The following is a 27424-nucleotide window of genomic DNA, read 5'->3' on the forward strand; positions in this document are numbered from 1 at the left end:
GAAGCTGTCATTTTAGAAAATCACACCGTAAAAAGTAACACAGTGTCAATACCGCCAAATGTGAGCTGTGATATTCCTCTTATCTCCCTCACCCACATCACTGGTCTAAGATTATTACTGTAAATACATAGTATTCCTTCATACGTCTAGCTGTGTGGTATCGAATCAAAATATTCCTATTACCACGACATTTAACAGCTTTTCTGTCTACCGTATTCCCTCGTCATACCGTGATATCCACTGCTGTTCCTCTTCACAAATTTCTGTTCCCAGGGAAAATTTACCTAAGTGTGAAAAATTTTACAAAAGAAGCATTTTGACAACTCATAAAATATAAGCGAAATGGACTGCAGACTTTGTTAAACTCAGTGACTGAGGGAATACTACAAAAGATAGGAAATACACACACACACACACACACACACACACGCATATACAAATAGAGTGGATTGTGGTTAGTGCCAGGAGCCGTGGGAATGGCTGTGGGAGAGAAATGCCAGAAACTATTCTCGTTGTCCAGTTGCAGCACAAAGCGGCACGTTCTTTAATCTTCCGTCCCGCTGCCTAATGGCCGAAAAAAAGGAGGAACGAGGGCTCCTGACTACAAGCCTGGCTGAGAGAAATTCGCTGCGTCGTGCTTATCATTCCAACAGCCGAAAGCAAATCGCAGCTGTAATTTAAATATCGCACGGGTCAGCGGAAAAAGGTTTTCAGGATGTCGGCATGGGCTTTAAGCGAAAGCGTTCTGCTGATACAAGCATGCGAAAGACATCTCTAACTGGGGCCTTTAGCAGTATGCCCTCAGGGTCTAATGCAATTCAATTACGAAACTCGAAATGCTTTCGCGGCAGCGCTACAGTTGGGTTCTGACTTGGCTTTATGGTTTGTACCACGAGATTTCTTTCTGTTCTGTGCGGCTGCAGTTTCAAGGTAATTGTTTCTCTCACTTTAATGTGTATGGGACTGACTGATACACATACAAAACGGGAATATAAAACTTCGGTAATGTTTCTGTCGCGTTTTAAATACCAACACTTTCATAATGTTAATTACAGGAATGTTCTTGACCTACCTACCTACGTACTTTTATACCTGCATGTTAAGTCGAATTAGGACTGTTCTGCATCTGCATCTTAAGGAGAAATGTGGATCATATGTAACTCAAAACGAGATAGTTAAAGTGTACGCTCTTGTTATATTTATGCGTATTATGAGGAAGTCGCTATATTTATTTGATTTAACAAACATTTTGCTATAGAATGGTACCTTTAACGGTTAACGTTTTCATTCGTGCAATTGAAACTGTCAACTGTCGTTTCCAATATGTGGGAGCCATAGTTTTATTAAGACAACCTATGTTACTAAACTTAAGGAGTAAGCACGGAGCCTTGAGACCGACAGAGGAGAAGCGAATGAAGTTTCAGAAGGCTGAATGATGAACTTCTAGCTTAATTGGTTGTGCTACAAAAATGTGCTAGCCGTAATACTGAGTACAATTATTAGTAATAATTGATTGTGACTGTTTAAAGGCGAATTTAACATTCAGTATTACTTCTATGATATAAAAATGCCACGTGATTTAAAATATTGCTGTACAACTTGAAAACATAATAGATATGAATGACGATGAAAGTAGAACATGATTATCATTATGCTGAATAGTGACATTGTGATTATAATACTATCAGTAGAGTACGAGCAGCAAAGTCTGGAGATTACAGAAACGGCTCTGTCATTCCTTGCTACTTCATTTCACTATCAGAGTTCATCAAAAATCAGATAAATCAATAAATGAGAAATCTGGCGAACGGGGGCTACGGCTACAGTTGAACACCGTCGGTATCGAGATACGTCAGGACAGCAAGGGAAAATTGTGGTCTTATGTTATCATTCTGAAATTTAACGGCGTGAAGCACTCGAAATTTAAGTCCCAGAGACCACCCTTAATACCAAAAAAAAAGTTCAAATGGCTCTGAGCACTATGCGGCTTAACTTCTGGGTCATTAGTAGCCTAGAACTTAGAACTAATTAAACCTAACTAACCTAAGGACATCACACACGTTCATGCCCGAGGCAGGATTCGACCCTGTGGTCGGGCGGTTCCAGACTGAAGCGCCTAGAACCGCAAGGCCACACCGTCCGGCTTTTAACACCTCAGCTACTATCCAAATTACCAGCTATGCCCATCAGAAGTGATCATGTTGAACAGCCAACCGACTCCCATACCGTCACGGCAGATGTTGGGCCCATATGATGGTGAAGCGTCCAACATGCCAGCATTCATCTCTTCGGAACCTCTACGCACCGACTCGTCTGAAAATACAACGGTTGCCTCATTCGTGTACAGAGTTGGCACTTAGTGCACCACTGTCGGCATGTCTTTGTCCCGTATTACCGCGTCAGGGGAAGCTGTGCTCACAACTGCTGCATTCTTCGTCACAATAGCAGCCAAAATAGTTTTTATTGCAAAGAAGCTCATTTTCTGACTCATTATATATGTCGTCGCAGTACGTTTGGCACGGCAGAGCGAAAATTATGTCTATTGTCTCTCGTGGGCCTATTAATATCCTGAATGACGTTTATGTCACACTTGTGGTACATTGATTCGATATTCGCATTACAGTCGTGGGACTCTAACCGTGTTATCACGAACCCATTGAGTGCGATGAACTACTGCTTCAACGTTCTGCAAAACAACATTATACGTTAGGAAGCGTGCTGCAGAGTGAAGTCCAGACGCTATTGCAGAAAAAGACACATTCAAAGTGAATGAACTCTTATTCAGCACGCTAACAGCTTATCTGCAAGGCAGCATATCTGAAAGGGTGAAGTTTGCCAATATTAGAGGTCTGGCCAGGCTCCTGCAGGGGCTGAGTAAACAAGTAGATCTGAATGAATGATCACCAACCAGAGGTGACACCTGGCCTCCACAGCCTCTTCTCACTTGCGGCTTGAGGTTACTGCTTTTGGGTAACTACTGACCAGCAGAGTCCCATAAATACTCCCCCAAGCCACCCCCCCCTTCCCCTTCCCCCAAGTCAGACGGTTATTGTCAGATGCTCGCCAACATTCTCTGCACACGACCATTTAAGGTTGTGTATGTGACGCTGTGAGCCTCTTGGTTGCTAGCTTCGACATGAAGACCATTGCAGTAGCAGATGAAGGACATACAGTTGCTTATTTGGGACTTCGTCTCAAGTCCCACAGACAACTGGCCGAGGTGGGAATCGTTTGCATACAACTTGGTACCCTCGCACCGCTGTGTGACGTGCTGGTGTCCATCTCTGCTAGCGACCACCTCCCTGGTGGATCCTGTATTTGTGGCTGTCGGGTGTCCCTGCCACAGTGTACCGGTTCATGAGGGTCTTTAACCTTCCAGATCACAGCACCATGAGGGCATACGCCTTTGAGTTGGACTACACTGGATGTTTTGAATTTAAACGCCGTATTTGCTGGTGCGGCACGTGGTGACTACGAGATATTCAGGCAGCCAGGATCTGCACCTGACACGCACTAGACACATTAAGGTGTGTCATCTTCACTGACCCCAACGGTCGTCGTTACTAACACAAACTGACCTCCGAGCCAGCAGTTTCTTTTTCTCCCTCGTATCTCAACAGATATCCCATTATCCTGTCACTTCTTCTTGCCAGAGATTTACAAATGTTCGTTTCATCGCCAAATGTGAGGAGAACCTGCTCTTCTTTACGTTGTCAGTGCACCTAACTTTCAAAATCCTTCTGCAGTACCATTTCTCAAATGCTTCGATTCTGTTCCGGTTTTCTCATATTTCACTACCGTACAATGCTATGCTAATAACGAACATTCTCAGAACTTTCTGCCTCAAACTAAGGTCTCTATCTCATACTAGTAGAATTCCCTTGTCCGTTAGCTTCATCTACGTTTGTGACCATCAGACCTGATGTCAAGTTTCTCGGTGGTCTCATGTCTGCTACTTCTCATTGCTTTCTTCTTCTTCGATTTACTCTCAATCAATATTCTGTACTTATTACTCTGTTAATTCGATTCTACTCATCCTGTAATTCTTTTAACTCTCTTTGATGACAGCAGTGTCACCAGCGAATCCAGTATTTGACAGCCTTTCACCCTGAAGTTAAATCCCGCTCATAAGCCTTTGTATTATTTCGCTTATTGCTGCTTCGACGTACGGATTCAACAGTAGGGGTGAAAGGCTACATCCCTGTCTTGCACACTTTTCAATCCTACCACTTCGTTCTTCCTTTCACTCTTATTGTTCCCTCTTGTTTCTTGTACATGTGGTAGATTACCCGTTTTTATCTATAGCTTACCACTATTTTTCTCACAAATTCGAACATCTTACATCATTTGACATAGTGAAGCACTTTATACTGGTCGAAAAATCCTATGAACGTTTCTGGATTTTTCTTTAGTCTTGCTGTATTTATTGACAACAACGTCAGAACTGCGTCTGCAATTCCTAAAGCCGAACTGACTATCATCAAACAAATCCTCACTTTTCTTTTTCATTCATCTGTATGCTATTCTTGTCAGCAACTTGGATACTGAGCGATAATTCTCGCATTTGTCTGTTCTTACCGTCTTTCATATCAAAATAAATAAAGTGCTGCTGTGAAATGGGGTGTTTATTAACAGCTGGCTAAGCGGTTCCAGTCACTGGTGGTGACTGGAACCGCTCCACAATGAACGTGCCGTCTAGGAAGCAGCACCTTTTCTTACTTTTCGAACTGCCATCGCTGTTGGGGTTAACTCGCAGCGCCCAGACAACCATCACGAGCAGCAATATTACAGAACGATAAAATATATTCTCGCCAGGGCATCATCCAGTCGCTTTCGCGTTTCGACAAGTCCTGATTGAGAAATCTTCTTCTTACACGACGCAAGATACGGTCTTCCCCAAAACAAACCAGGGCCAGTTGTGACTCGCTGCGTAATCATTTCCTGTATTCAGAAAGAATACTGCGTTATTCTTCGCCACTTGGCGCGGTGACGCTGGAACGTTAATCATTTACATATCCAAGCATGCAGCACACTTAGGGCAAGTTTACGCTTTCTGGATGTTGCCTTCATACTGTTCCTGTTTTAATACACTGCTCTGGTAGAAAGTTATGTTTCTCTGAGTTACGTTTCTCCAATTTTTATTGTCCGGCGATAGCCAGGTAAGCAACATGGATGTCTTAATATACTTTGTCCACCAATCCAAAACGGGTGAATATTCCTGTCGTCTCTCTCTTTATGCTCCTAGAACACAGATTGAACAGTATTACGGTCCTTGAACGAAGAAATTTTTTAGAGACGATGAACTCTGTTTCAGTGAATACAAATCGTCTGGGATACAGCGCCAGTTTTGCAAACACGTTATTTTGCAAATATCAGATGCTGGTGTGCCGGCAGATTAAGTCTTCCTAAACTTCCAAATGGTATTAGACATTCTTCTACACAGTCAGATCTTAATGAGGATACGGTAATGTGAGGTAATACCACAATTGTATGATTAACACTAAGAATTATTTAAGACTAGAACTCTGTACACTATGCTCGTCGATGAATGTTCAACAGAAACGAAAGGGCTACGAGTGTTCCTTAATGAAGCTTAGTACAACGGTAATTAAGCTCATCAGTTTTGTCAGTATACTTATAGGATATATTATTTACTACAGTTTGCAGCACTGTCATGTTGTCCGCAAGAAAGTATATATGATCATAATTATATCCAGAACGACTCAGGCAGTAGCATCACTAAATGTACCAAATGACTCCTGCCATAAAATGTGGAATAAAACAAAGTGAAGCCCATTTCTAACAGAAAGAAGTCAATACCAGCAGACTACTCTGTCATTTATACACTTCTGTAGCCTACGAAATCTTTAACGCATCTATGAAAAGCACTACAAAGGGCTGTGAGATGGGATCGACGTAACCAGGGCTAATGAGGCTGTCTCTGCACTGTGTCTGGACTATTTTAGGAAAGTGTGGCTTATCGATGGGAGAAACACAACATAGGACGCTAGTGTGGCCATTTGTAGGGTACTGCTCCAGCGTGAGGGCGGACATAAAGTATGATTAGGGGTTCGCTCCTAGGACCGTAGAAAGTTAGTATTCTCACATGTAAGCCTAACGAAAACTGTCGGGGAATTTAACTGGCGAAAAATGGCAAGTAATAAGATTTATTCTCCTGAAACACTGCCTCTATCTTACCAGATTCGATACCCGAGTAAAGTGATCCCCTACGTCAATATAAAAGATTTTGTACTTGCAAGGCTACTAACGTTCTCATCTGGAGTGCACAGGTGAACAACAGGAACGTTTTAGAGCTGCAACCTGAGGCGCCTACCTGTCGCTTTATGGCGGACTGCTTATTTGACCGTGGCGCTACCAACGCTAGAAAACGATGTGCTGTAAGACAACTCAGTACTCACGCGGTTGTGGCACACTGCTATTCAAAGTAACACTTGTCTGGTACAGATTAGTTTCTGTTATGAAATTTAGTCATACTGCTCACTATCTATTGCTGTGGTTAGAAGTTTGACAACTATTTATTTACAACTTATAGAAAAATACACAATTTTCGAAGTTTTACTGTCGTACAGAGTAGCCGTCGGCATTGTGTATATCCCGCTGCAAGCGGTGTGTAATTGCCCGACTCATCTCTGAAACAGCTCTGAATCGAGTGCATCCTATAATTTAGGAATCGGGTTTAAGTCATAAGGGCTCAAGTCCGAGGAGTGTGGTAGTGTAGTGCAGCAATTCCTAGCCCCAGCTATATAACAAATCAGACACTACCTGCGCTGTAACCTCCCAAGCGTTGTCCTCCAACTCGATGATCGCCGCTTCGTTGTCTAAGATGGTAGCAGGCTGTGTTCAAAAAATGAACAGCTGAGAGAAAGGAGCGACGATACTTTCTGCAGGACCCATCATTTTACCAGCTAATGCTAGCAAGTTGTGACTGATCTGTTCCATTGATGGGGCTGGGAAGTGCTGTACCAGCTCCCACATTCCCCGGGCTTAAGACCTTGTGACTTCAACTTGATTCCTTAGAGGATGGAAGCAGTTCATGGCATTCGCTTCACAACTGCCAAAGAGACTTCTTGGCCAATACACCGCTCCTCACTGTCAATAAAACTGGTTCTGCAAAGGGTATTCTATGATTCCCAGATCGCTGTTTGCGGGTTACAGACAAGGCTGGTGGCTACTTTGAATGACAGTAAAACTGTGAAACCTGTACCTACTCCACATAAATTTTAAATAAAAAGATGCTGCTGTTAAGACCCATTCATCGCATACTTGCTAGAATCTCTCTCCTATCTAGTTCACACAAGTCTAATGAGTGATTTTTCTTGAGCATTAAGATTTTTGTTTCTCGCTATGACAACGTAGTTCAGATATCTTGAATTTCACTATCATCTTACATCACATAGCACTCTACTTTCGCCATTAATCCTGATATTTAAGGTCACAGTTCGTTGCACGTGACGTGGACAACGTAGCGCGGCAGATATTCACAAATGTAAATTACCCCAAACACGAATGGCGTCGAAGCAAAATACGGAAGTTCGAGCCTGTCCCGTTATGTGACGTATTCATAACCATACCGACCGTTTAATAGTTATTACTGCCGTAAAGAGAACACTTATCACCGCGGTTTCGTCCAACCTCGGACTATCGAACCGAATCCCACGGACTTCCCCAACTACGTCTTCACAAAAGAACCATCTAAGTACACCTAACGAAAAACGTCATGGTATCAGCGAACCGTCGATAGCAACGTACGACTGTACACTGCTTACAGGGAGACGGAGCACAAATTCTACTACAGTTTCATGTCATGAAAATAGTGTAAGGGATGTTAGCCCACTTACCGATACTAGTTCCTTTTACAAGAATATTCTTTAAGGGGAGTAACTACATCCTTACATACAGTGTTAAATTTGCAATATGTATGACCTGTTATCTCAGAACCTTTGACAGATAGCGATCTGAAATTTTTGCGAAGTATAGTTTCACTCCTTTCCTGATTACTGAACCAGAATCACAATAGACAGACGAATAATTAATTACTTATGATTTTTTTAAAGTTTATGTTCATTTTTTAAAATCCACTTTTGCTTTTGTAAGTAAAAAACCGTTATAGGCAAAAATGTCTTGGCAGCAGCAGTGTAGTAGGAGGTAACATAGCGTACAATTATATATATATACGTATCTGAAATAGTTCCTGAGGTAATGGGTCAAATTTTTGGAACAGTCATTTTCAGAAAATCAGGTTTAAACGTTTCATTTGATATTACCTCCTGTTCTTGATCATCCTGCAAACCTAAAAGCATCTTCCTTTTGCTCGCTCTTGCTTATTTCGTCATTTTCTCTGCTGCACGCTGGGCTTTCATGATCCTATTCGCTGGAAGGCCTCCAGTGTGTTGCCTCCAGGAGTGATACCAGGTTGCTCTAGCACCCTAACTCTTCGCATATCACTGTCATTAAACGTTATCACAGGGTCACAATCACCCAAGCATAGTGTGTTCATTCTTGCAAGGAAATATTTTGGCATGGGGGTCCAAATGACATTATTGAAAGACTCAAAAGGGTTTAGCGTTCGACCATGGAGACATTTGGAAAGAAGGTCAAGATGGGCTACCTCTCTATAAATTGGTTTAATAGCTTCCATCATTGTGGACGGTGTGCTATTTTTGTGCCTAAATTGTTACCCTGTTCCCGCCACCTGAGATTTGCAGTACTTGCACCATCAGACAGCACCAGGTGGTTAAAGACCATGCATAGGTGTATCACTAGTGGATACTTTGTGGAAGGATGTAGCCCCACACTACACTTTTCATCCCTTGTAGGTCACGTGTGTTGTTTCTTATTGCCATGCCGTAGTATTTGTGGAGTTCGTCAACGTTTTTTTCTTAAGTCTTCCTTTACCTTTTAGAGTCTCTAAAAAATGCATGTGCAATACCGCCATTTCTGTTTACACACTGCATCCACCCTCTCATTACAAAATTTAATACAAATTAAAGGAATAAAAACCTGCAAACCACAGCCGTACAACCTTCTGGATTAAATAGTTCCAAAGATGGTTGGATTTCTTTTACTCTTGCATTATTAACTTTGAAATAATAAAACCCACACTTTCAGTTGGAATTAATCGATGAAATATGCATGAAATTATTCACGAGAGGTCAAACGTTATTAAGACATAGTAATCGGAAAATGCCACTTTTTGACCAATTTCATCATACGTCGTCCCCTACGTTTACACACCAACAACCTCAAATTCAGTGTACAGCAATTCAGCGCGCCCAGCGTTCCTACCCCTGCTGAACTCTGTCCTGTAAGACTTCTTTTCGAAGTTGTTGTCGAGTGTCTTCTGATATTCTCGCTGGATGTCCGCAATGCTGGTAGGCTGCGACTTTTGAGCTGGAAATTCTGGTTCGGAAAGCTGGCGCAATCTGCAGGAGCCTAGAATGCGAGAACACTGGACGCGGAAATGCGACAACCTAGGTGCTGGAGAGAAACTCAACTACCCCACCGTTTTAGGTGAGACTGTTTCTCTGTCTCACAATCGTACCCTTACACCCACATTTAATCAGGTAAAATCGTAATCCAACGCACGTTAACGGAGTTCTTGACAGGCTTAGATACGGTGTTCCTTCTGTATGTGGGTCAACAGCCTGAGGACAAATCTAGCGGCAATAGCCAGCGTGTTGCAATCACACCTGAGGGTTCCCTGAAGTGTTCCGTGCAAAGTACCGAGATTGGCAGCAGTGTTGTACACTATTCTCCAACTACCTTCAAGCACAAAATTCCTAATGATACGACATTTAGCGCTTCTTGCCCTGGAGGATTTTCCTGGTCTCTCGTTGTGCTCCAGTATTGTTCATCCGGTCATGAACCTAGTATGCCACTCAAAACACCTCGCACGACGTATTGTAGCATTGTCGTGCACCTTGCATGGGGGCTTAATTAAATAAAATGCAAATAATTTTAATTTTTGCCGCTGTTTGTTCGGTTACGCAGTCTCGTAACCGGTTAGCCCTGAATAGTATTAGTACCCAATCTGACTGCTTAGAATTACAACAAAGAATGAAAGGAAATTTGCGTTAACACAATTAATTAATTAAGTCCCCAGCAACTATAAAAGCTACGAAACAACAAAGCACAAGTGGAACTGTTCTGTGTGTGGAAGTGTGATTCAACGTACACATCTGGCACGGTTCTTCCTCAATACGACAAGATGCTTTAAACGCCACTTACAATGAAGTAATTTAAAAAAAACAAACAGAAATACAGTGATTGCACATAGGAACCAGAATTACATTCTAATACATGAACACAAGCCAGATGCTTTGTTGACTGAACCTGTTAGCAAGAGGCATTGTTATTTACGAAATTTAAAATACAAAAGTGCTTTAATTACCTCATAATATATTGACGAAAAATACACTCTGATCATGACACCCCCAATCCAACAACATCTGGTGTCTTGCCCAACAGAACAACTGCGCACGACATGGTCACAATTAGTACTCTAACTACAGCTACCTCAATACTACTACTGCCCTCACCAACTTCTCAGCTGCAACTGCCTGTGGAGGCGGCTGAATAATACTCTTTGGCGCAATCTCTGGCGCTGTGACTCAGTATAGCCACCTTTCAACTTGCTGAACCAACGGAGGTGAAAGGTGGTGCTCCCTGTGCATGTGCTTGCAGCATTGCACTGTTATCTGTTGGCGTGGCACATAGCTAGTCTCTAAACTTCTTTGGTACCTCCTTACATAGTCAGTTTCCTACTAATCCAAAGCTGAACGATACAGGAGAAAAAGTTGATAATATAGCTACGACGTGACCTCGCTGTGTGCGAATCTTCAAGATCAAACTTTTTCAAATTGTACAGGATTATAAATTGAGTGTTTTGAGTATAGAAACTGATGGTCGGAAATGCTGACGCAAACAGCTTTCTAAATACTCTAACCACTTAAACTTATACAAGCTGTCTGAAGCGATGTCCGTCAGTTTCAACACTTGTATTGCCACATAGCATAACATTTTGGTGCACTCTCTCAAGTCGAATTGTCCGACGCAAGCATCTTCGAAATTATAAAATAGGTTCTCTTGAATCTACACTAGGATTTCCTGTAGCTCCGTGGCCATGGGACAAATTGCAGAACTAAAATTACGATTCTGTTGTTGAGAATCTGTTGTTGCCATCTTACATACATGGATATTGCAGTGAGTTGGGGTACACTGGTACTGAGACTACACTTTGTCGCCAGTGACAACAGCTACAGTCTCAAACACTGTGGTAGCAAGTCGCTAATGAAAAATAGGTTTGTTGTTCCTATACTCTTCAGTCTGAAGGCGGGTCTGATGCAGCTCTCCCTGCTAGTCCATCTTGTGCTAGCCTCGTTGTCTCCTAATAACTGCTAATCCCTTGAGTTATTTCTGTGATTGTTTTACCACCACACTTTTCTCCATTGCCAAACTGAAGATTCCTTCATGGCTCACTTTCAACCCTATCAAAAGACCCCTTCTCTTAGTCGTGCCGTAAATCTGATTTTTCACCGACTCTTACAGCACTTCTCCGTTAGTCACTCGATCTCCCAGCCTATCTTCATTATTCTTGTGCAGCACCGTATATATCGAAACCATTTATTCTCTTCTTGTCTAAATTGCTTATCCTACACATTTCATTTCCATTGAAGGCTATACTCCATACAAATACTGTTAGATAACACTTAATTACAAATTTACATTAAATTTTTCTTTTTCAAAGTAATTTTCGTTCTACAGCCAGTCGTCATTTTACATCTTCCCTAGTACATTATCAGTAATTTAGCGCCGCATATAGCAATACTTTTAGTGTCTCATTTGGTACTCTAATTCTTCAGAATTACCTGATATAATTCGATTACATTCCATAAGCCATGTTTTCTCTGGTTCATGTTCATCTTATGACTTTTTTCTATCCACTACTCTTCGAAGTCCTTTGCTGTCCCCGACAGAATTAGATCGTTAGATAACCGCCAAGTTTAATTTCTTCTCCTTGAACATTTATTCCCTTTCTAAATAGCTCTTTGGGTTCACTTACTGTCTGCACAATATAGAGGTGGAATAAAATCGAACAGCCTTATCTCACTCACTTAGCATACTGTACTGAGCTCTACACAAACAGATTAGTGCACAATAAGGAATTATTAGGTGATAGTATCTCAAATCACCAGCAATGGTCCTCTCTAACTTGGGGACTGGAACCATACGAGAGTGGCCAATTTTTTTATTTCGGTGGTGAAAAACATCATGAGGGTTGACAGATATCCAATCCATAACAACAGAAACTTAACACAGCAATGCTTCCCAAGACAATAAACTTCCAAAATTTTTTCCTGCGTTCAAAATAGTTTCGATGCATTGTTTTAACTTGTGGTTGAAGACAGACATGTATTTTTTTTAGTTCTTTGTTGCGAAACTTAATTAGCTTAGAAATAACTGGCCCACACATATCACTTATTTAAAACATCATACAACCTGAAACAATCATTTCCGTCTATTGGTTTCTGATTTAACCATACATAATTATTATGCAGGATCCTTTACCATATGTACGTTACGGACCATGTAGGGTTTTGACAGTAGATGGAAAGTTTTCATTCACTCGAATACGACAATATCATGATTAAACCCGAATACTTTTTCCGTGTCTTGTAATCTATCAACAAACGTGATGATATTCATTTCAGTGTACATTTTAGCCTTATGATGTCATCTGTTTGCATGAATTCGTAGTTATTTAAATTCGAGATTCATGACCAAATACAACACAAGTGTATCGAACCTTTCAGTTAAACATGCGTATCTTGCAAAACTGCAGTTATCAGAACGTAAGATAAGTATTTGCTCCTATTTTTACCTGAAGATGTATTGTTTTAATAATTTTAGCTATTTTAACTGTTATTTGTGAGTAGGATTATGAAACAACTTTCTTAGTTGTATCACACTGTTTTAGCAAGAGAAACAGTAGGAAAGTTACTCATTGTCCAAATTAGCAGCTTTTAGTTTACTTCAGCCAATTGCATTAATTTTTTGTACAGTGGAGTAACAGATTTTGATTGGTCTATTTCGTAAAGTGGGGAACGTGATTAATTAAGCATTACTATTCTCATAAGTCTCATATTATACCTAAATGTTTCTCAGTTACTCAGTTTAGAAATAGGTTTTCGTAAACCTTCTTACAATCCACAGGCTAAAACTCCTCGCTGTCAACTATCTGAAGCAGCAGTTTATCACAGAAATGAAATCCACGGTCACATAGCGGTTATTCCGAAGGAGAAGGCATTATCACGCCGTTTTAGTTGGAAATTCCAAGTCATCTAGTTTGTCGCATCTACACCTTTTCTACGCTGTCAGTGTTTCTACACTCTACTTGACTTAGTTACACATTCTTTATCACTTAGTTGTTTACTTTGGACGATTTGTTTGAGACAGTGAAGGTCATCTTCAGATCTAAAAACTCGTCGCAGCCGCTGTTGTGTAATAGACTGTTTTTAACACAAACATAATTTAGCCACACAACTGTGGAGTCAGTGCGATAGCGTAATGTATTACCTCATTCAAAAATTCATTTCTCCTGTTGGAAGCCTTACTGATTATAACGTGTGTGTCACATATGTGTGTAATCAATTTTGCTCTCTTCACATACCTTAGCACACAAGAAGACAATCATCAATCCTTATAATTCCTTCCTCGCACCATCTGTTTGAATAGCCTTACTATAAATGTAACCCAACAAGATTTAACTGGGCAACTCCTCTGAACCTATAACATTTTTCTCCTCTTATTCACTACCAAAATGTTTTGCAATATCTTCACATACATGAACAGCGTCTAGTTGCCTTGGTGGAATCCTGTAGCAGCTAAGGGTCTAGGTCATCGTGTTGGCAACACAATAGCATCATAACACGATGCACATTAGTCATCTGAACAATAACTATCAGCAGAGTGACAATCGACTCGTCTAAATAATTTATAAAGAATGCCAAAAATCCAGATTTATATACTAACCAGCACCTTCAAAATATTATGTCTAAATTTTTAAGATAATAGCCACATAACATATTTAACACACAACTACTACGCACTGATATCCTTATATCGGCTCATAGTTACTACTGTTAAGGTAGGTGCGAAAAACATTATAAATTAGCGTAAATAGTAATAAAAGAGCACCTCGACTCTCTTCGAGACTATCAGGAGAACGATGAAAGGCCCTCAATGGAATATGGTTGGAAAAAGTCAACACCATCGGGCTACAAGGTGCTAAATTTAAAAAAAAATTCTTTCATAACAATTTTTTTAACGAAAGTTCCAATATTTCGTAATTACTACGTTGAAAGGCTCGCAGAACCTGTATCTTGACTACATAAGTAACCATGATGCATCTAGTAATTTTGAATTTTTTGTGTGTTTATACACTCCTGGAAATTGAAATAAGAACACCGTGAATTCATAGTCCCAGGAAGGGGAAACTTTATTGACACATTCCTGGGGTCAGATACATCACATGATCACACTGACAGAACCACAGGCACATAGACACAGGCAACAGAGCATGCACAATGTCGGCACTAGTACAGTGTATATCCACCTTTCGCAGCAATTCAGGCTGCTATTCTCCCATGGAGACGATCGTAGAGATGCTGAATGTAGTCCTGTGGAACGGCTTGCCATGCCATTTCCACCTTGCGCCTCAGTTGGACCAGCGTTCGTGTTGGACGTGCAGACCGCGTGAGACGACGCTTCATCCAGTCCCAAACATGCTCAATGGGGGACAGATCCGGAGATCTTGCTGGCCAGGGTAGTTGACTTACACCTTCTAGAGCACGTTGGGTGGCACGGGATACATGCGGACGTGCATTGTCCTGTTGGAACAGCAAGTTCCCTTGCCGGTCTAGGAATGGTAGAACGATGGGTTCGATGACGGTTTGGATGTACCGTGCACTATTCAGTGTCCCCTCGACGATCACCAGAGGTGTACGGCCAGTGTAGGAGATCGCTCCCCACACCATGATGCCGGGTGTTGGCTCTGTGTGCCTCGGTCGTATGCAGTCCTGATTGTGCCGCTCACCTGCACGGCGCCAAACACGCATACGACCATCATTGGCACCAAGGCAGAAGCGACTCTCATCGCTGAAGACGACACGTCTCCATTCGTCTCTCCATTCACGCCTGTCGCGACACCACTGGAGGCGGGCTGCACGATGTTGGGGCGTGAGTGGAAGGCGGCCTAACGGTGTGCGGAACCGTAGCCCAGCTTCATGGAGACGGCTGCGAATGGTCCTCGCCGATACCCCAGGAGCAACAGTGTCCCTAATTTGCTGGGAATTGGCGGTGCGGTCCCCTACGGCACTGCGTAGGATCCTATGGTCTTGGCGTGCATCCGAGCGTCGCTGCCGTCCGGTCCCAGGTCGTCGGGCATGTGCACCTTCCGCAGACCACTGGCGACAACATCGATGTACTGTGGAGACCTCACGCCCCACGTGTTGAGCAATTCGGCGGTACGTCCACCCGGCCTCCCGCATGCCCACTATACGCCCTCGCTCAAAGTCCGTCAACTGCACATACGGTTAACGTCCACGCTGTCGCGGCATGCTACCAGTGTTAAAGACTGCGATGGAGCTCCGTATGCCACGGCAAACTGGCTGACACTGACGGCGGCGGTGCACAATTGCTGCGCAGCTAGCGCCATTCGACGGCCAACACCGCGGTTCCTGGTGTGTCCGCTGTGCCGTGCGTGTGATCATTGCTTGTACAGCCCTGTCGCAGTGTCCGGAGCAAGTATGGTGGGTGTGACACACCGGCACACCGGTGTCAATGTGTTCTTTTTTCCATTTCCAGGAGTGTAGAATGAGTTATTAGATCTAGAATAAAGCATTCAGACAAATCTTGCATGAAAATGCCAGTTTGAAGAAAACGCAGTTTAAAAAAAAAAACAATAAAATACGAATAGCCCGAAATGTGAAATATGACAAAAGGTATGCAGTAAATCAGTATGGATCATGTTGGTGGTTGCCCCATTATGTTAGTCTATATGAAGTTGAATAGAACCAATTTATTTTTCATGTATTAAGCGTTTCCTCTTTAATTTGTGAAAAAAATCATCAGTGACCCAAAATATGTAAATATTGACGTGCATAATTTTGTTTCTACATACTTGACATTGCACTTTCATATTAGAAATAGTTCCGGCAATTTCTGTTATAGTGCAACATAATAACAATCATAATTTCTTACTTGCAACATTTGTAGCTACTATTCTACATACAAAATTTTTTAAAATAAAATGCACACAGTACACAGTACACACGCTTAGTTAAAATCAGAACACAGGTACAACACAAACACAACAAACAAAAGTGCAGGAGAATTCACAAGTCATTAACCGAAAAATACAGCACATAAACACAACGACAACACCACGCAGAAATAATTGATATGGTACACTACTGCTACCTAATAAAGACCAACACAGCAGTAACAAACATGTTAAAGAAGCAGGACTTAGACATGGAATATAGAATTCTGTAAAATCTTCAATCAAACTTAAGCCAACCAACCATCGAGAGGGAAAATCTGCAGGCAGCAGGAATACACAAACTTGAACGTCGAAGATGGAATGACATGTAGAAACCAGCTGTTGGGAGTTTAAAAAAAAAAATCGTTCTATAGTCGTATGTTACCACAACCGTCATTCCACAAACATACAAGAAGACAGGAGAATCATCAGAATAAGTAAACACAACATATTCCGTAATCATAGCCAGCATAACTACCATATCTAGAAAAATGCTGCAATAAATGAATAGGTGATAAACGACAAGTCGCATTAAACCCAAACTCTCTGATAAGTCTAATAAAATAGATGAAAAATTTTTGAAAAGGTACTAATATTTAAAGAAAACAAGAAATTGCAGGTAAACAAACAAACACACACACACACACACACACACACACACACACACACACACACACACACAAACACACACACACACTTACACACAGACCACAGACATCTCAAATACACATTCGGCAGTTGCCATACTGCTAATAACATTAAATAGTGGGAAACAACATAGAAAACAAAATATGAAGGAAACATAATTTTATATTCTAAATGCTGTGTAGTGATAATTGAAAAGGCTGGACGAGAAATAACAGCTTTAAAATTAGCAAAGCGAGAACTCATGTACAGTGGCAGCTACAAACTGTGTAGTTTGCATTATTGCATTATGGTAATTCAGAATATGCCTGAACTGATTGTGAGCCAAAGGGACAGTCTCTAGTATGTGAAACAAAATGGTATTCGCAGAAACAAGTGTGTGTATTTCAGGCCACTAATAACGCATTTCACATTATTGAATAAATTATAGCAAGATTGAAAAGGTTTCATTCAGTTGCACGTGACGGAACCAATTTGATAGTTATCAAAACTATATTACACGCAACTGCAGATGACTGAACAACGAAAGTTAAACAGTTTTGATGGCGACTGAGTCTCCAGCCTTGAAGGAAGTCCAGTTTTGGTCATTAAAATTATTTTTAATATCTCAATGTGGAACAACTCCATTCAATAGGTAAGGATGGTACCACATTATGGGTGTAATGTAAATTAATATAAACAATAGTTGCGACCATGGTGCATGTTTGTTAATTAGGAGGTAGAAAACAATGTGAAAGAATGTAATCAAGATCACCCTACATAGCAAAATCACGATGGGGTACTCAGTATTACTTACCTCTGTTTTCCCCTGGCCCACAAATTTGAACCTGCATTCATTTTTTTCCTCTGTAAATAGGCATAGTAGTGGCACAAAGCCAATCCTGGTACACTTTTGATATCAATTTTATATTGTAATTATGTAGTGAGAATGATCAATTTAATTATTTAGCATATCAATTTAGTATCAAAAGTGTGCCAGGGCCGAATCTATTCCACTACTTTTGATATGTAACGGCCGGCAGAGGGCATTTTTTTTTTCTTCATATTTAGTGTAGAGTATACAAAGGTTGTCTACAACGTTAGGTGCTGAGTGATCTGTGTGAAAGACATGAAGATGCCATGTAAATCTGTGAAACAGCATTATCAGCACCTGACAGAGTTTAAGATAGAGTTCGTTTGTGGGTCTCCATTTCACTGTCTGGTCGAATTGTGAAATATCCAGATTTAGTCAGAACTGACAGTGGCCCAGTTTTAAGCTGCATGGGGACATGGGTACATGAGGGAAGACATACTCGTTGTCAGGATTCGGATCGACCACATCTGACCCCTACGTGTGAGAATCATCATGCTGTCCACCAGGAACATCACGTCAGAGATGGACTAAGGAATTACTATGTCATGCTTAGACTGCCATTAACATTACAAAACAAACGGCTGGGTTTGGATTAGTGCAGTGATCAGGAAGTGTGGAGTACTGATGAATAGTGTCCCATTACGTCCAGTGACGAATTGTAGTTTTACAATACCCCAGATGACGATCGTCGATGAACATTGTGACGGCCTTGGAAGAGGTCTAAATCTTCCAGTGATTTGGAGAGGTGCAGTGGCGTTACTCCTGACATCACGGTGTGAGAAACTATCATGTGTTACTTCAAGTCATGGCTAGTAGTGACTGAGAGGACCCGACAGTACAACAGTGCATGATGTACAACCTTGAATCCACATGTGTTAAATGTCATGTGTGCCATTGTTTCAACAGGATAGTGCTCACTCCCACATGGCACAGGTCTTTATGAACTGTGTACGCTATGTTGAAGTACTGCCATGGCCGTGGGAACAAATCCAAAGATCAGTCTCTGATACAACAAGTGAGACCAATCCAGATGGCATTCCATCCCAGTGCCAGTATCAAGAATATCGAAGTCCATTTACAACAACTGAGGGACACCGTATGTCGAGAGAATACAGTGGCTTTATGATAACCTTCCCAACTGAATTAGTGCATGCATTCAAGTCAGAGTGGTGCGAAATTCCTTGTAAACTTCAGTCGGTCTTGCAATCAACCTGTCAACCCATGACGTTTTTATTTCATTTCCTCCTCCTATTCTGAGCAATTCACTTTTCACATAACCTGGTGTATATTACGTTATTATCTTATATGTGGTTTTAAATTGTACACACGAACCTTCCTAGTGTATTAGTGTATTTACTAGTGACAAAAATGGCAAAATCCATACTCTGTATATTGAGTTACCCTTCACAAACAGAAAGAGAAACGCATGGGGGATTTTAAACATAAGGGAAGAGTGTTCCCCCTTGGAAACTATTCAGACTTTCGCCTCTAGCCAGCCCTGCTACAAAAGTATAACATAGTTTACTATCCCATTTTCAAGTGACTCAATTCACTTTGTATGTGCTGCAATATGTTTCTGAAATTACAAAAATTTGCTCCGGAAAGTCAAAGTTTTTCCAAATGTGAAAAACTCTTCCAAGGCTCATCTTGGTCATGTATCTTGGACCAAATTATATACAAATTTAAAACTGTTGGAATTATAAAATCTTGTAATAGTGTATTATTAGTATACAGGCTATAGACATGTCCCACAAGAGTGGACCTTCTAGTTCTTAGTTTTAAAACCAGGCAGCAGTATCTTGCAAGGTAAGATTCGAGTGTTAGTTTACTACTGGTCATATGCGATACCTGCCTCCCTTTACAAATGTAAAGGTATGTAAATAACTGTTTTGCCCAAACATTAGACTGAGAAGCCATCTTTTCACATTTACTGACTATTCTAGATGTTCTAGAAGTAGTTCAAATTTTTACAAATTTTTTTCTTATGGTGAAATAATCAATTTACAGGAAGGACTTCAGGTTATAATGCAAATTAGAAAACTTTAGTTTGGTCTTCGATAATGAACACTAAAATCGCTCTTATTCCTACAGAAACGCATTAAATCTTAGATGATGAGCAATTAGAAGTACTGTATTATGACAATTGTGAAATTATGTGATTAGAAAGATGGTTTCTCTTTTTCAACTGAAGAATGCCATGTAGAGATTGTTGAAACTGTATTGAAACCAATTTCAGGCGCTAAATTTTAAAATGTTGGACAACTTCCAAAACATTTTTGAAGCAAGGAATGCCTCAAAATGCAGCAAAATTGGCTGCTTTTCCAGATAGGAACCATGTGCGTCAAATGTCAAAACTGGCTGCTATTCCACCATAAGAACCATGTGCATCAAATGTGAAATGTTTTGTGCATTTCAAAAAATAATTCTTTTGAAGTTTATCACAAAACGTACGATAAAGATTTATTTGCTAATAGTATCAGATTAAAATTTCCCAGTAATTATTGTACAGTTATCATTTACTTGCATTTATGAAGTTGTTTTAGAGCATGAAGAAACACATGTATCGCATATTATACATTTCAGAATGTTGTTGTTGTTGTTGTGGTCTTCAATCCAGAGAAAGGTTCGATGCAGCTCTCCATGCTACTCTAACCTGTGCAAGCATCTTCTTCTCTGAATAACGACTACAACGTACATCCTTCTAAATCTGCTTAGTGTATTCATCTCTAGGTCTTCATCTACGATTTTTACTGTCCAAGCTTCCCTCCAATACTGAATTGCCTCAGAACGTGTCCTATCAACCGATCCCTTCTTCTAGTCATTCCTCTTATCTCCAGTTCTATTTGGTAACTCTTCATTAGTTACCTGATCTAACCATATAGTTTTGAGCATTCTTTTGTAGCCACATTTCGAAAGCTTCTATTCTCTTTTAGTCTAAAGTAGTTATCGTACATGTTCACTTCCATATACGGCTACTTCTTAAGTAATAGAACCCAGTACGTTGTCCTCGTTGGTGAGTGTTCATCAGAGTTGAGGGTATCATCTGGAGTGCCCCAGGAGAGGGTCGACGGTTCGCTGTTGTTTTTTATCTACATACATGATCTTTTGGATAGGCTGGATAGCAATGTGCGGTTGTTTGCTGATGATGCTGTGGTGTACGGGAAGGTGTCGTCGTTGAATGACTGTAGGAGGATACAATATGACTTGGACGGGATTTGTGATTGGTGTAAAGAATGGCAGCTAACTCTAAATATATATAAATGTAAATTAATGCAGATGAATAGGAAAAATAATCCTGTAATGTTTGAATACTCCATTAGTCGTGTAGCGCTTGACACAGTCAAGTCGATTAAATATTTGAGCGTAACATTACAGAGCGATATGAAGTGGGAAAAGCACGTAGTGGCAGTTGTGGGGAAGACGGTTCATTTGTAGAATTTTGGCAAGATGTGGTTCATGAGACCGCTTATGAAACACTAATACGACCTATTCTTGAGTACTTCTCGAGCGTTTGGGATCGCTATCAGGTCGGATTGAGGGAGGACATAGAAGCAATTCAGAGGCGGGCTACTAGATTTGTTACTGGTAGTTTTAATCATCACGCGAGTGTTACGGAAATGCTTTAGGGACTCGGGTGGGAGTCTCTAGAGGAATTGAGGCGTTCTTTTCGTGAATCATTACTGAGGAAATTTAGAGAACCAGCATCTGAGGCTGACTGCAGTACAATTTTACTGCCATCAACTTACATTTCGCGGAAAGACCACAAAGATAAGATAAGAGAGATTAGGGCTCGTACAGAGGCATATAGGCAGTCATTTTTCCCTCGTTCTGTTTGGGAGTGGAACAGGGAGAGAAGATGCTAGTTGTAGTATGAGGTACCCTCCGCCACGCACCGTATGGTGGATTGCGGAGTATATATGTAGATGTAGATGTACACTCCATACAAATACTTTCAGAAAAGACTTACTGACACTTAAATCTATACTCCATGATAACAACTTTTTTCTTCTTGAGAAATGCTTTGCTTGCCATAACCACTTTATATTTTATTTGGTCCCTAGTTCGACAGTCAATTATTTTGCTTCCGAAATAGCAAAAATCATGTACTAATAGAAGTGTCTCATTTCCCAATCTGATTTCAAAATATTAACCTTACAAATCCTATTTTCTGTGTGTGTATTGCCATATACAGTATACTATTTCAAATAAAATACAGATATTTCTGAATACAATTTTTATTGAAGAAAGGGGAAACGAAATACAGTGACACGCGAGGCTTACTTATGTGGACCTTGATTCATGCCTCTGAGTATGATGAAAAAAATGTATTTCATTTGCATTTGTGTCATGATCGTGTATTCGATTCCTGGATTATATGAAAAGAATATTTTCCAACAATCTTTTTTTATTTCAGGAGTGACGAGAGTAAAGAGGCAGAACGGTTAAGCAAAGGTAAAAAATAGAGTAGGAAATAAATAATTCGTAGGAGAGAGCTATTTACACGGGCAACGAATATTGTCATAAAGAGGAAGAACGCCGCAGTCATTTTGGGCCCTGGTAACTCATTCGTGACACCGCTTTTCCTTTTGTGGCCGTTTCACAGTAGGATTTTTTGTGCTGAGAAGCAAATGGCACTTTTTTTTTTCCTCCACCGGGTATGATGGAAGACACGTTCGCCAGCCGCCCTCGCTCCCTCTTCTTCAGAGAGGCGAAACATTTTCGACCTCCCCCCCATGCAGCCAATTTCCGCAGAGCTGGCGCCGGAGTGCGGCTTCCAGCACACCGCTGGAGCGCCGGGCACAACGAGGTACCGCAGGCGCTGCAAATGCAGCAAAGAATGCGGCGGAGGCGGCCGCCAGGCACGGCAGTTGATGCCACAGTCGCATTGACACGTTTGCCACAGGCGCGCACTTCCCGCCGCATTGATTCGGTGCGTCGTTTGGCAGCTTTTGTTGGTACAGCACTGCGGCTCCGCTGGCTCTGGCGAGGAGGAACGCGACCGAACCCGCTCCCCTGTCGTGTCTTCCCAACCGTCAACCATGCTTCGAGCTATCGGTCTGAATAATTTTCTTTTCTACTTCACCGCACACTTTCCATCCCCCTTCATAGAGAAGACACGAAAATAATACACATAAATTATTACTCCATTTATCGTATGACGCATGCTTTCGCTGTAATCAATGAAAATCGTTGCTTCTGCATTCCTTACAATGATTTACAAATTGTAAGTTTCACTTGAAAGAAATTGTAAATGGAGTAGGAGCAGATAACACAAAAGAGCAAATTAGTTTTGTATCGTTGCTGTAATTTTTACTATAATGATAATGAGCGTATGGCATTGGTGGCCGGGAGACCCCTCGCGGTGGCGTTTGGCCGACGCTCCACAAATTCTTTAACGCCACTACGGTGACTTGCGAGTGAATGAGGATGAAATGATGATGAAAGACACATAACACCCAGTCATCTCGAGGCAGAGCAAATCCCTGACCCCGCCGGGAATCGAACCCGTGACCCGTGCGCGGGAAGCGAGACCGCTACCGCAAAACCACGAGCCGCCGACTATTTTTTACTATGAGTAACAGATATTCAAAAGCGATCTTTACCACAAATCTTACCTGTAGCAAAAACGACGCACCTTGAAAGAATTATCCAAATTGACGGAAAGTCGTGGATGTAATGCACATGTGCAGAAAAACGAATCATTACAATTTCGAAAAAGTCAGATGGTTTGTTTAAGAGAAAGAGCTTTACAAATTGAGCATGTCAATAACGCGGCCGCGAGGGATTAGCCGAGCGGTCTGGAGCGCTGCACTCATGGACTGTGCGGCTTTTCCCAGCGGAGGTTCGAGTCCTCCCTCGGGCATGGGTTTGTGTGTTTGTCCTTAGGATAATTTAGGTTAAGTAGTGTGTAAGTTTAGGGACTGGTGACCTTAGTAGTTAAGTCCCATAAGATTTCACACACAGCAACGAGTTCGTGCACCTTTGGCCCATATTCAAGCTCTGTATCAGCTTGGCATTCATTGACAGAGTTGTTAGGTGATCTCCAGAGAGATTCCGTACCACAGTCTGTACAACAGGTGTCTTAGATCATCAAAATTACGAACTCATTGGAGAGCCCTGCCCATATTGCTCCAGAAGTTCTCAAGTGGGAACAGGGGATATTGCTGGTAAAGGTATGTTTGGGGAACCACGGAAACAAGCGCTAGGAACTCTCACCGTATGCAAGCGGGCATAGTCTTACTGAAATGTAAATCCAGGCTAGCTTGCCACGATGGGTAAAAAAACGGAACTTAGAACATCGCCGACGTTCTGCTGTGCTTTAAGGTAGCCGCGGGTATAACCTGTCATGAAAAGGAATGGCACTCTGAAGCATCACTCCTCGTTGCCGGGCAGTATGACAGGCGACTGTCAGCTTGGTTTCCCACTACTGTCCGGGATGTCTCCAGACTCGTCGTCGCTGGTCATCCTTGTTCAGATTAAGGCGCGACCTATATCTCTGACATCGATCTGTTGTAGAATTTTAGAACGTGTTTTTTGCTCGCGTATCATGTCATTTCTGGAAACCCAGAATCTACTCTTTAGGAGTCAACATGGATCCCGAAAACAGCGATCGTGTTAGACCCAACTCGCTTTATTTGTTCATGAGACCCAGAAAATATTAGATACAGGCTCCCAGGTAGATGCCATTTTCCTTGAGTTCCGGAAGGCGTTCGATACAGTTCCGCACTGTCGCCTGATAAACAACGTTAAGAGCCTACGGAATATCAGACCAGCTGCGTGGCTGGATTGAAGATTTCTTAGGAAACAGAACACAGCATGTTGTTCTCAATGGAGAGACGCATACAGAAGGTAAACTAACCTCTGGCGTGCCACAGGGGAGTGTTATGGGAACATTTCTTTTCGCCATATATATGAATGATAGTAGATAGTGTCGGAAGTTCCATGCGGCTGTTCGCGGATGATGCTGTAGTATACAGAGAAGTTGCAGCATCAGAAGACTGCAGTGAAATGCAGGAAGATCTGCAACGGATAGGCACTTGGTGCAGGGAGTGGCAACTGACCCTTAACATAGACAAATGTAATGTACTGCGAATACATACAAAGAAGGATCCTTTATATGATAGCGGAACAAACACTGGTAGCAGTTACTTCTGTAAAATATTTGGGAGTATGCGTGCGGAACGATTTGAAGTGGAATGATCACATAAAATTAATTGTTGGTAAGACGGGTACCAGGTTGAGATTCATTGGGAGAGTCTTTATAAAATGTAGTCCATCAACAAATGAGGTGACTTACAAAACACTCGTTCGACCTATACTTGAGTATTGCTCATCAGTGTGGGATCCGTACCAGGTCGGGTTGACAGAGGAGTTAGAGAAGATCCAAAGAAGAGCGGCGCGTTTCGTCACTGGGTTATTTGGTAAGCGTGATAGCGTCACGGAGATGTTTAACAAACTCCAGTGGCAGACTCTGCAAGAGAGGCGCTCTGCATCGCGGTGTAGCTTGCTGTCCAGGTTTCGAGAGGGTGCGTTTCTGGATGAGGTATAGAATATATTGCTTCCCTCTGAGCAAACAACGATATTAAAAGTTTGGGAGGTAGGAGACGAGGTACTGGCTAAAATGGCTGTGAGCACTATGGGACTTAACATCTGAGGTCATCAGTCCTCTATAACTAAGAACTACTTAAACCTAATTAACCTAAGGACATCACACACATCTATGCCCGAGACGAGGTACTGGCAGAAGTAAAGTTGCGAGGAGGGGACGTGCGCTGCGTGCTTAGGTAGCACTTGCCTGCAATAGGCAAGGATCCCGGGTTCGAGTCTAGGTCTCAAGCACAGTTTTAATCCAACAGGAAGTTTCAAGGTTATTAAAGTAGGTGCTGTCACACATAATAGTATATTATTTTATTTTCTCACAAATCACCGCGTTTACAGCATTCAGACACAAATGTGTAGCAACGTTTGCTTTTATTGCGCTTACAGGTTATGATGTATCAAATTTAGCAAGATGGCTGAATAAGCCAACTTATCATTTATGTCTCCTTATTGTAACTTTCAAGTATACAGTAAATGTATATAACTATTTAGTAAAAACAAGACAAGGAAAAATTTAAGAGTGGGCCCACTAGCATCTATGACTAAAAGTATCTAATCAATGATTACTCCAATTTTCAATTCAGCGATTAATTTTACATCTCCCTCAATGGGAGCTGAAATATTTACTCGGTAAATATTATGCCTCCATTCAACTTTCGTAGTCCTCTTTGGGTTTTTATACCTTCGGCTAATGGACTTTTCTCTTTATTTTTCTTTTGGAGTAGTTTTCTACGATAGATTTTCGTTTTAGTGAGATTGGATAAGGATTCATAGTATCGAATACAAAATTTTCACGTAAATACATATAAAAACATCGACACTGCTGTGAAAAAGCAATTATGCGAACACTGAATACGATTAAGGCAGCATTCAGTTGTCTAAAATATAAAGTTTCATCATTTACACAGAAAGATGATTATGCTTTCATATCACATTAGTTCTTTTGCATTCTGTTGAACATTCGTATTCAAATGGGCATTAAATCTTATTAAGATAAAAATTTGTGTCAGTAATTAAACATTCGGATAATAATTTCTCTTGGTCTCAAAGTGGGAAAATAATACACTCTCGGTTAATTCTTTTTCGGTCAAATCTCCGGCAAAACCAAGGCAAACCCAAGAATATTTCTCAACGCCTAACTAGTACATATATTATTTGGCTTAGTTACTGCAGAATCGTGACATATTTAAAGAGTGAGCATGTGTATTAAAGCGGTGGTTGACTCAAACATGGTTTAAAAGTTTCTGTAAATAATGTGCAATTCCATTATTAATGATGTACATAACGTATTTTGCCTACTTAGTATAGTTGAATGGAGCAGGAAAATTTTCTTTTTTACAAGTTTTGGAACGAAGAATATGTTTTACGGATGTCTCCTACAATGATACCGTTAGTGGTCTCTGACTATCGCTTATGTCATGAGCATCATCGCATCATTGCCATTGTTTCTTCGGTAGACTAACCAGGGGTATCATGTCTTATTATTTGTAATGACTTTCACGAGGATCTCAAAAAACAGCTCTTGGCGAATACCATGCAGCATAGCCCTTGGCAGGATCACATGGAAGCATCAAACAGTAAATATAAGAAATAAATCAGGGATAAAAATACTTCTAAATCGGAAAATGGGTTTTAACACATTTTATGAGAGATATTTGGCTTAAGGATAGCCTGCACGGTAGCTCAGCGTCTTCAGTCAGAGGTCTAGTTGCCGTCTGTAGCAAAAAAAGCTGAGTGATCGGATCAACGAACAACCTGGACGGCTGTCTTGAGACGTCTGCCCCGAACATACACAATGAACAAAATAGAACAAAATGAGATCAACAACGAATAAGAAAAAGGGGTTAGCGCCTTTCATTAGCAATCAAAGCACCTAGGTCCCGGGTTAGAACCCAATTACTGTTTAAATTTTGAATAAAAATCGTCAACAACGGCTGCCGAAGACTTCCAGAATAAGAAGACACCCTCATTCAGCCAAAGGTCTT

Source organism: Schistocerca gregaria, chromosome 3, assembly GCF_023897955.1.
Source record: "Schistocerca gregaria isolate iqSchGreg1 chromosome 3, iqSchGreg1.2, whole genome shotgun sequence".
Lineage (NCBI taxonomy): Eukaryota > Metazoa > Arthropoda > Insecta > Orthoptera > Acrididae > Schistocerca > Schistocerca gregaria.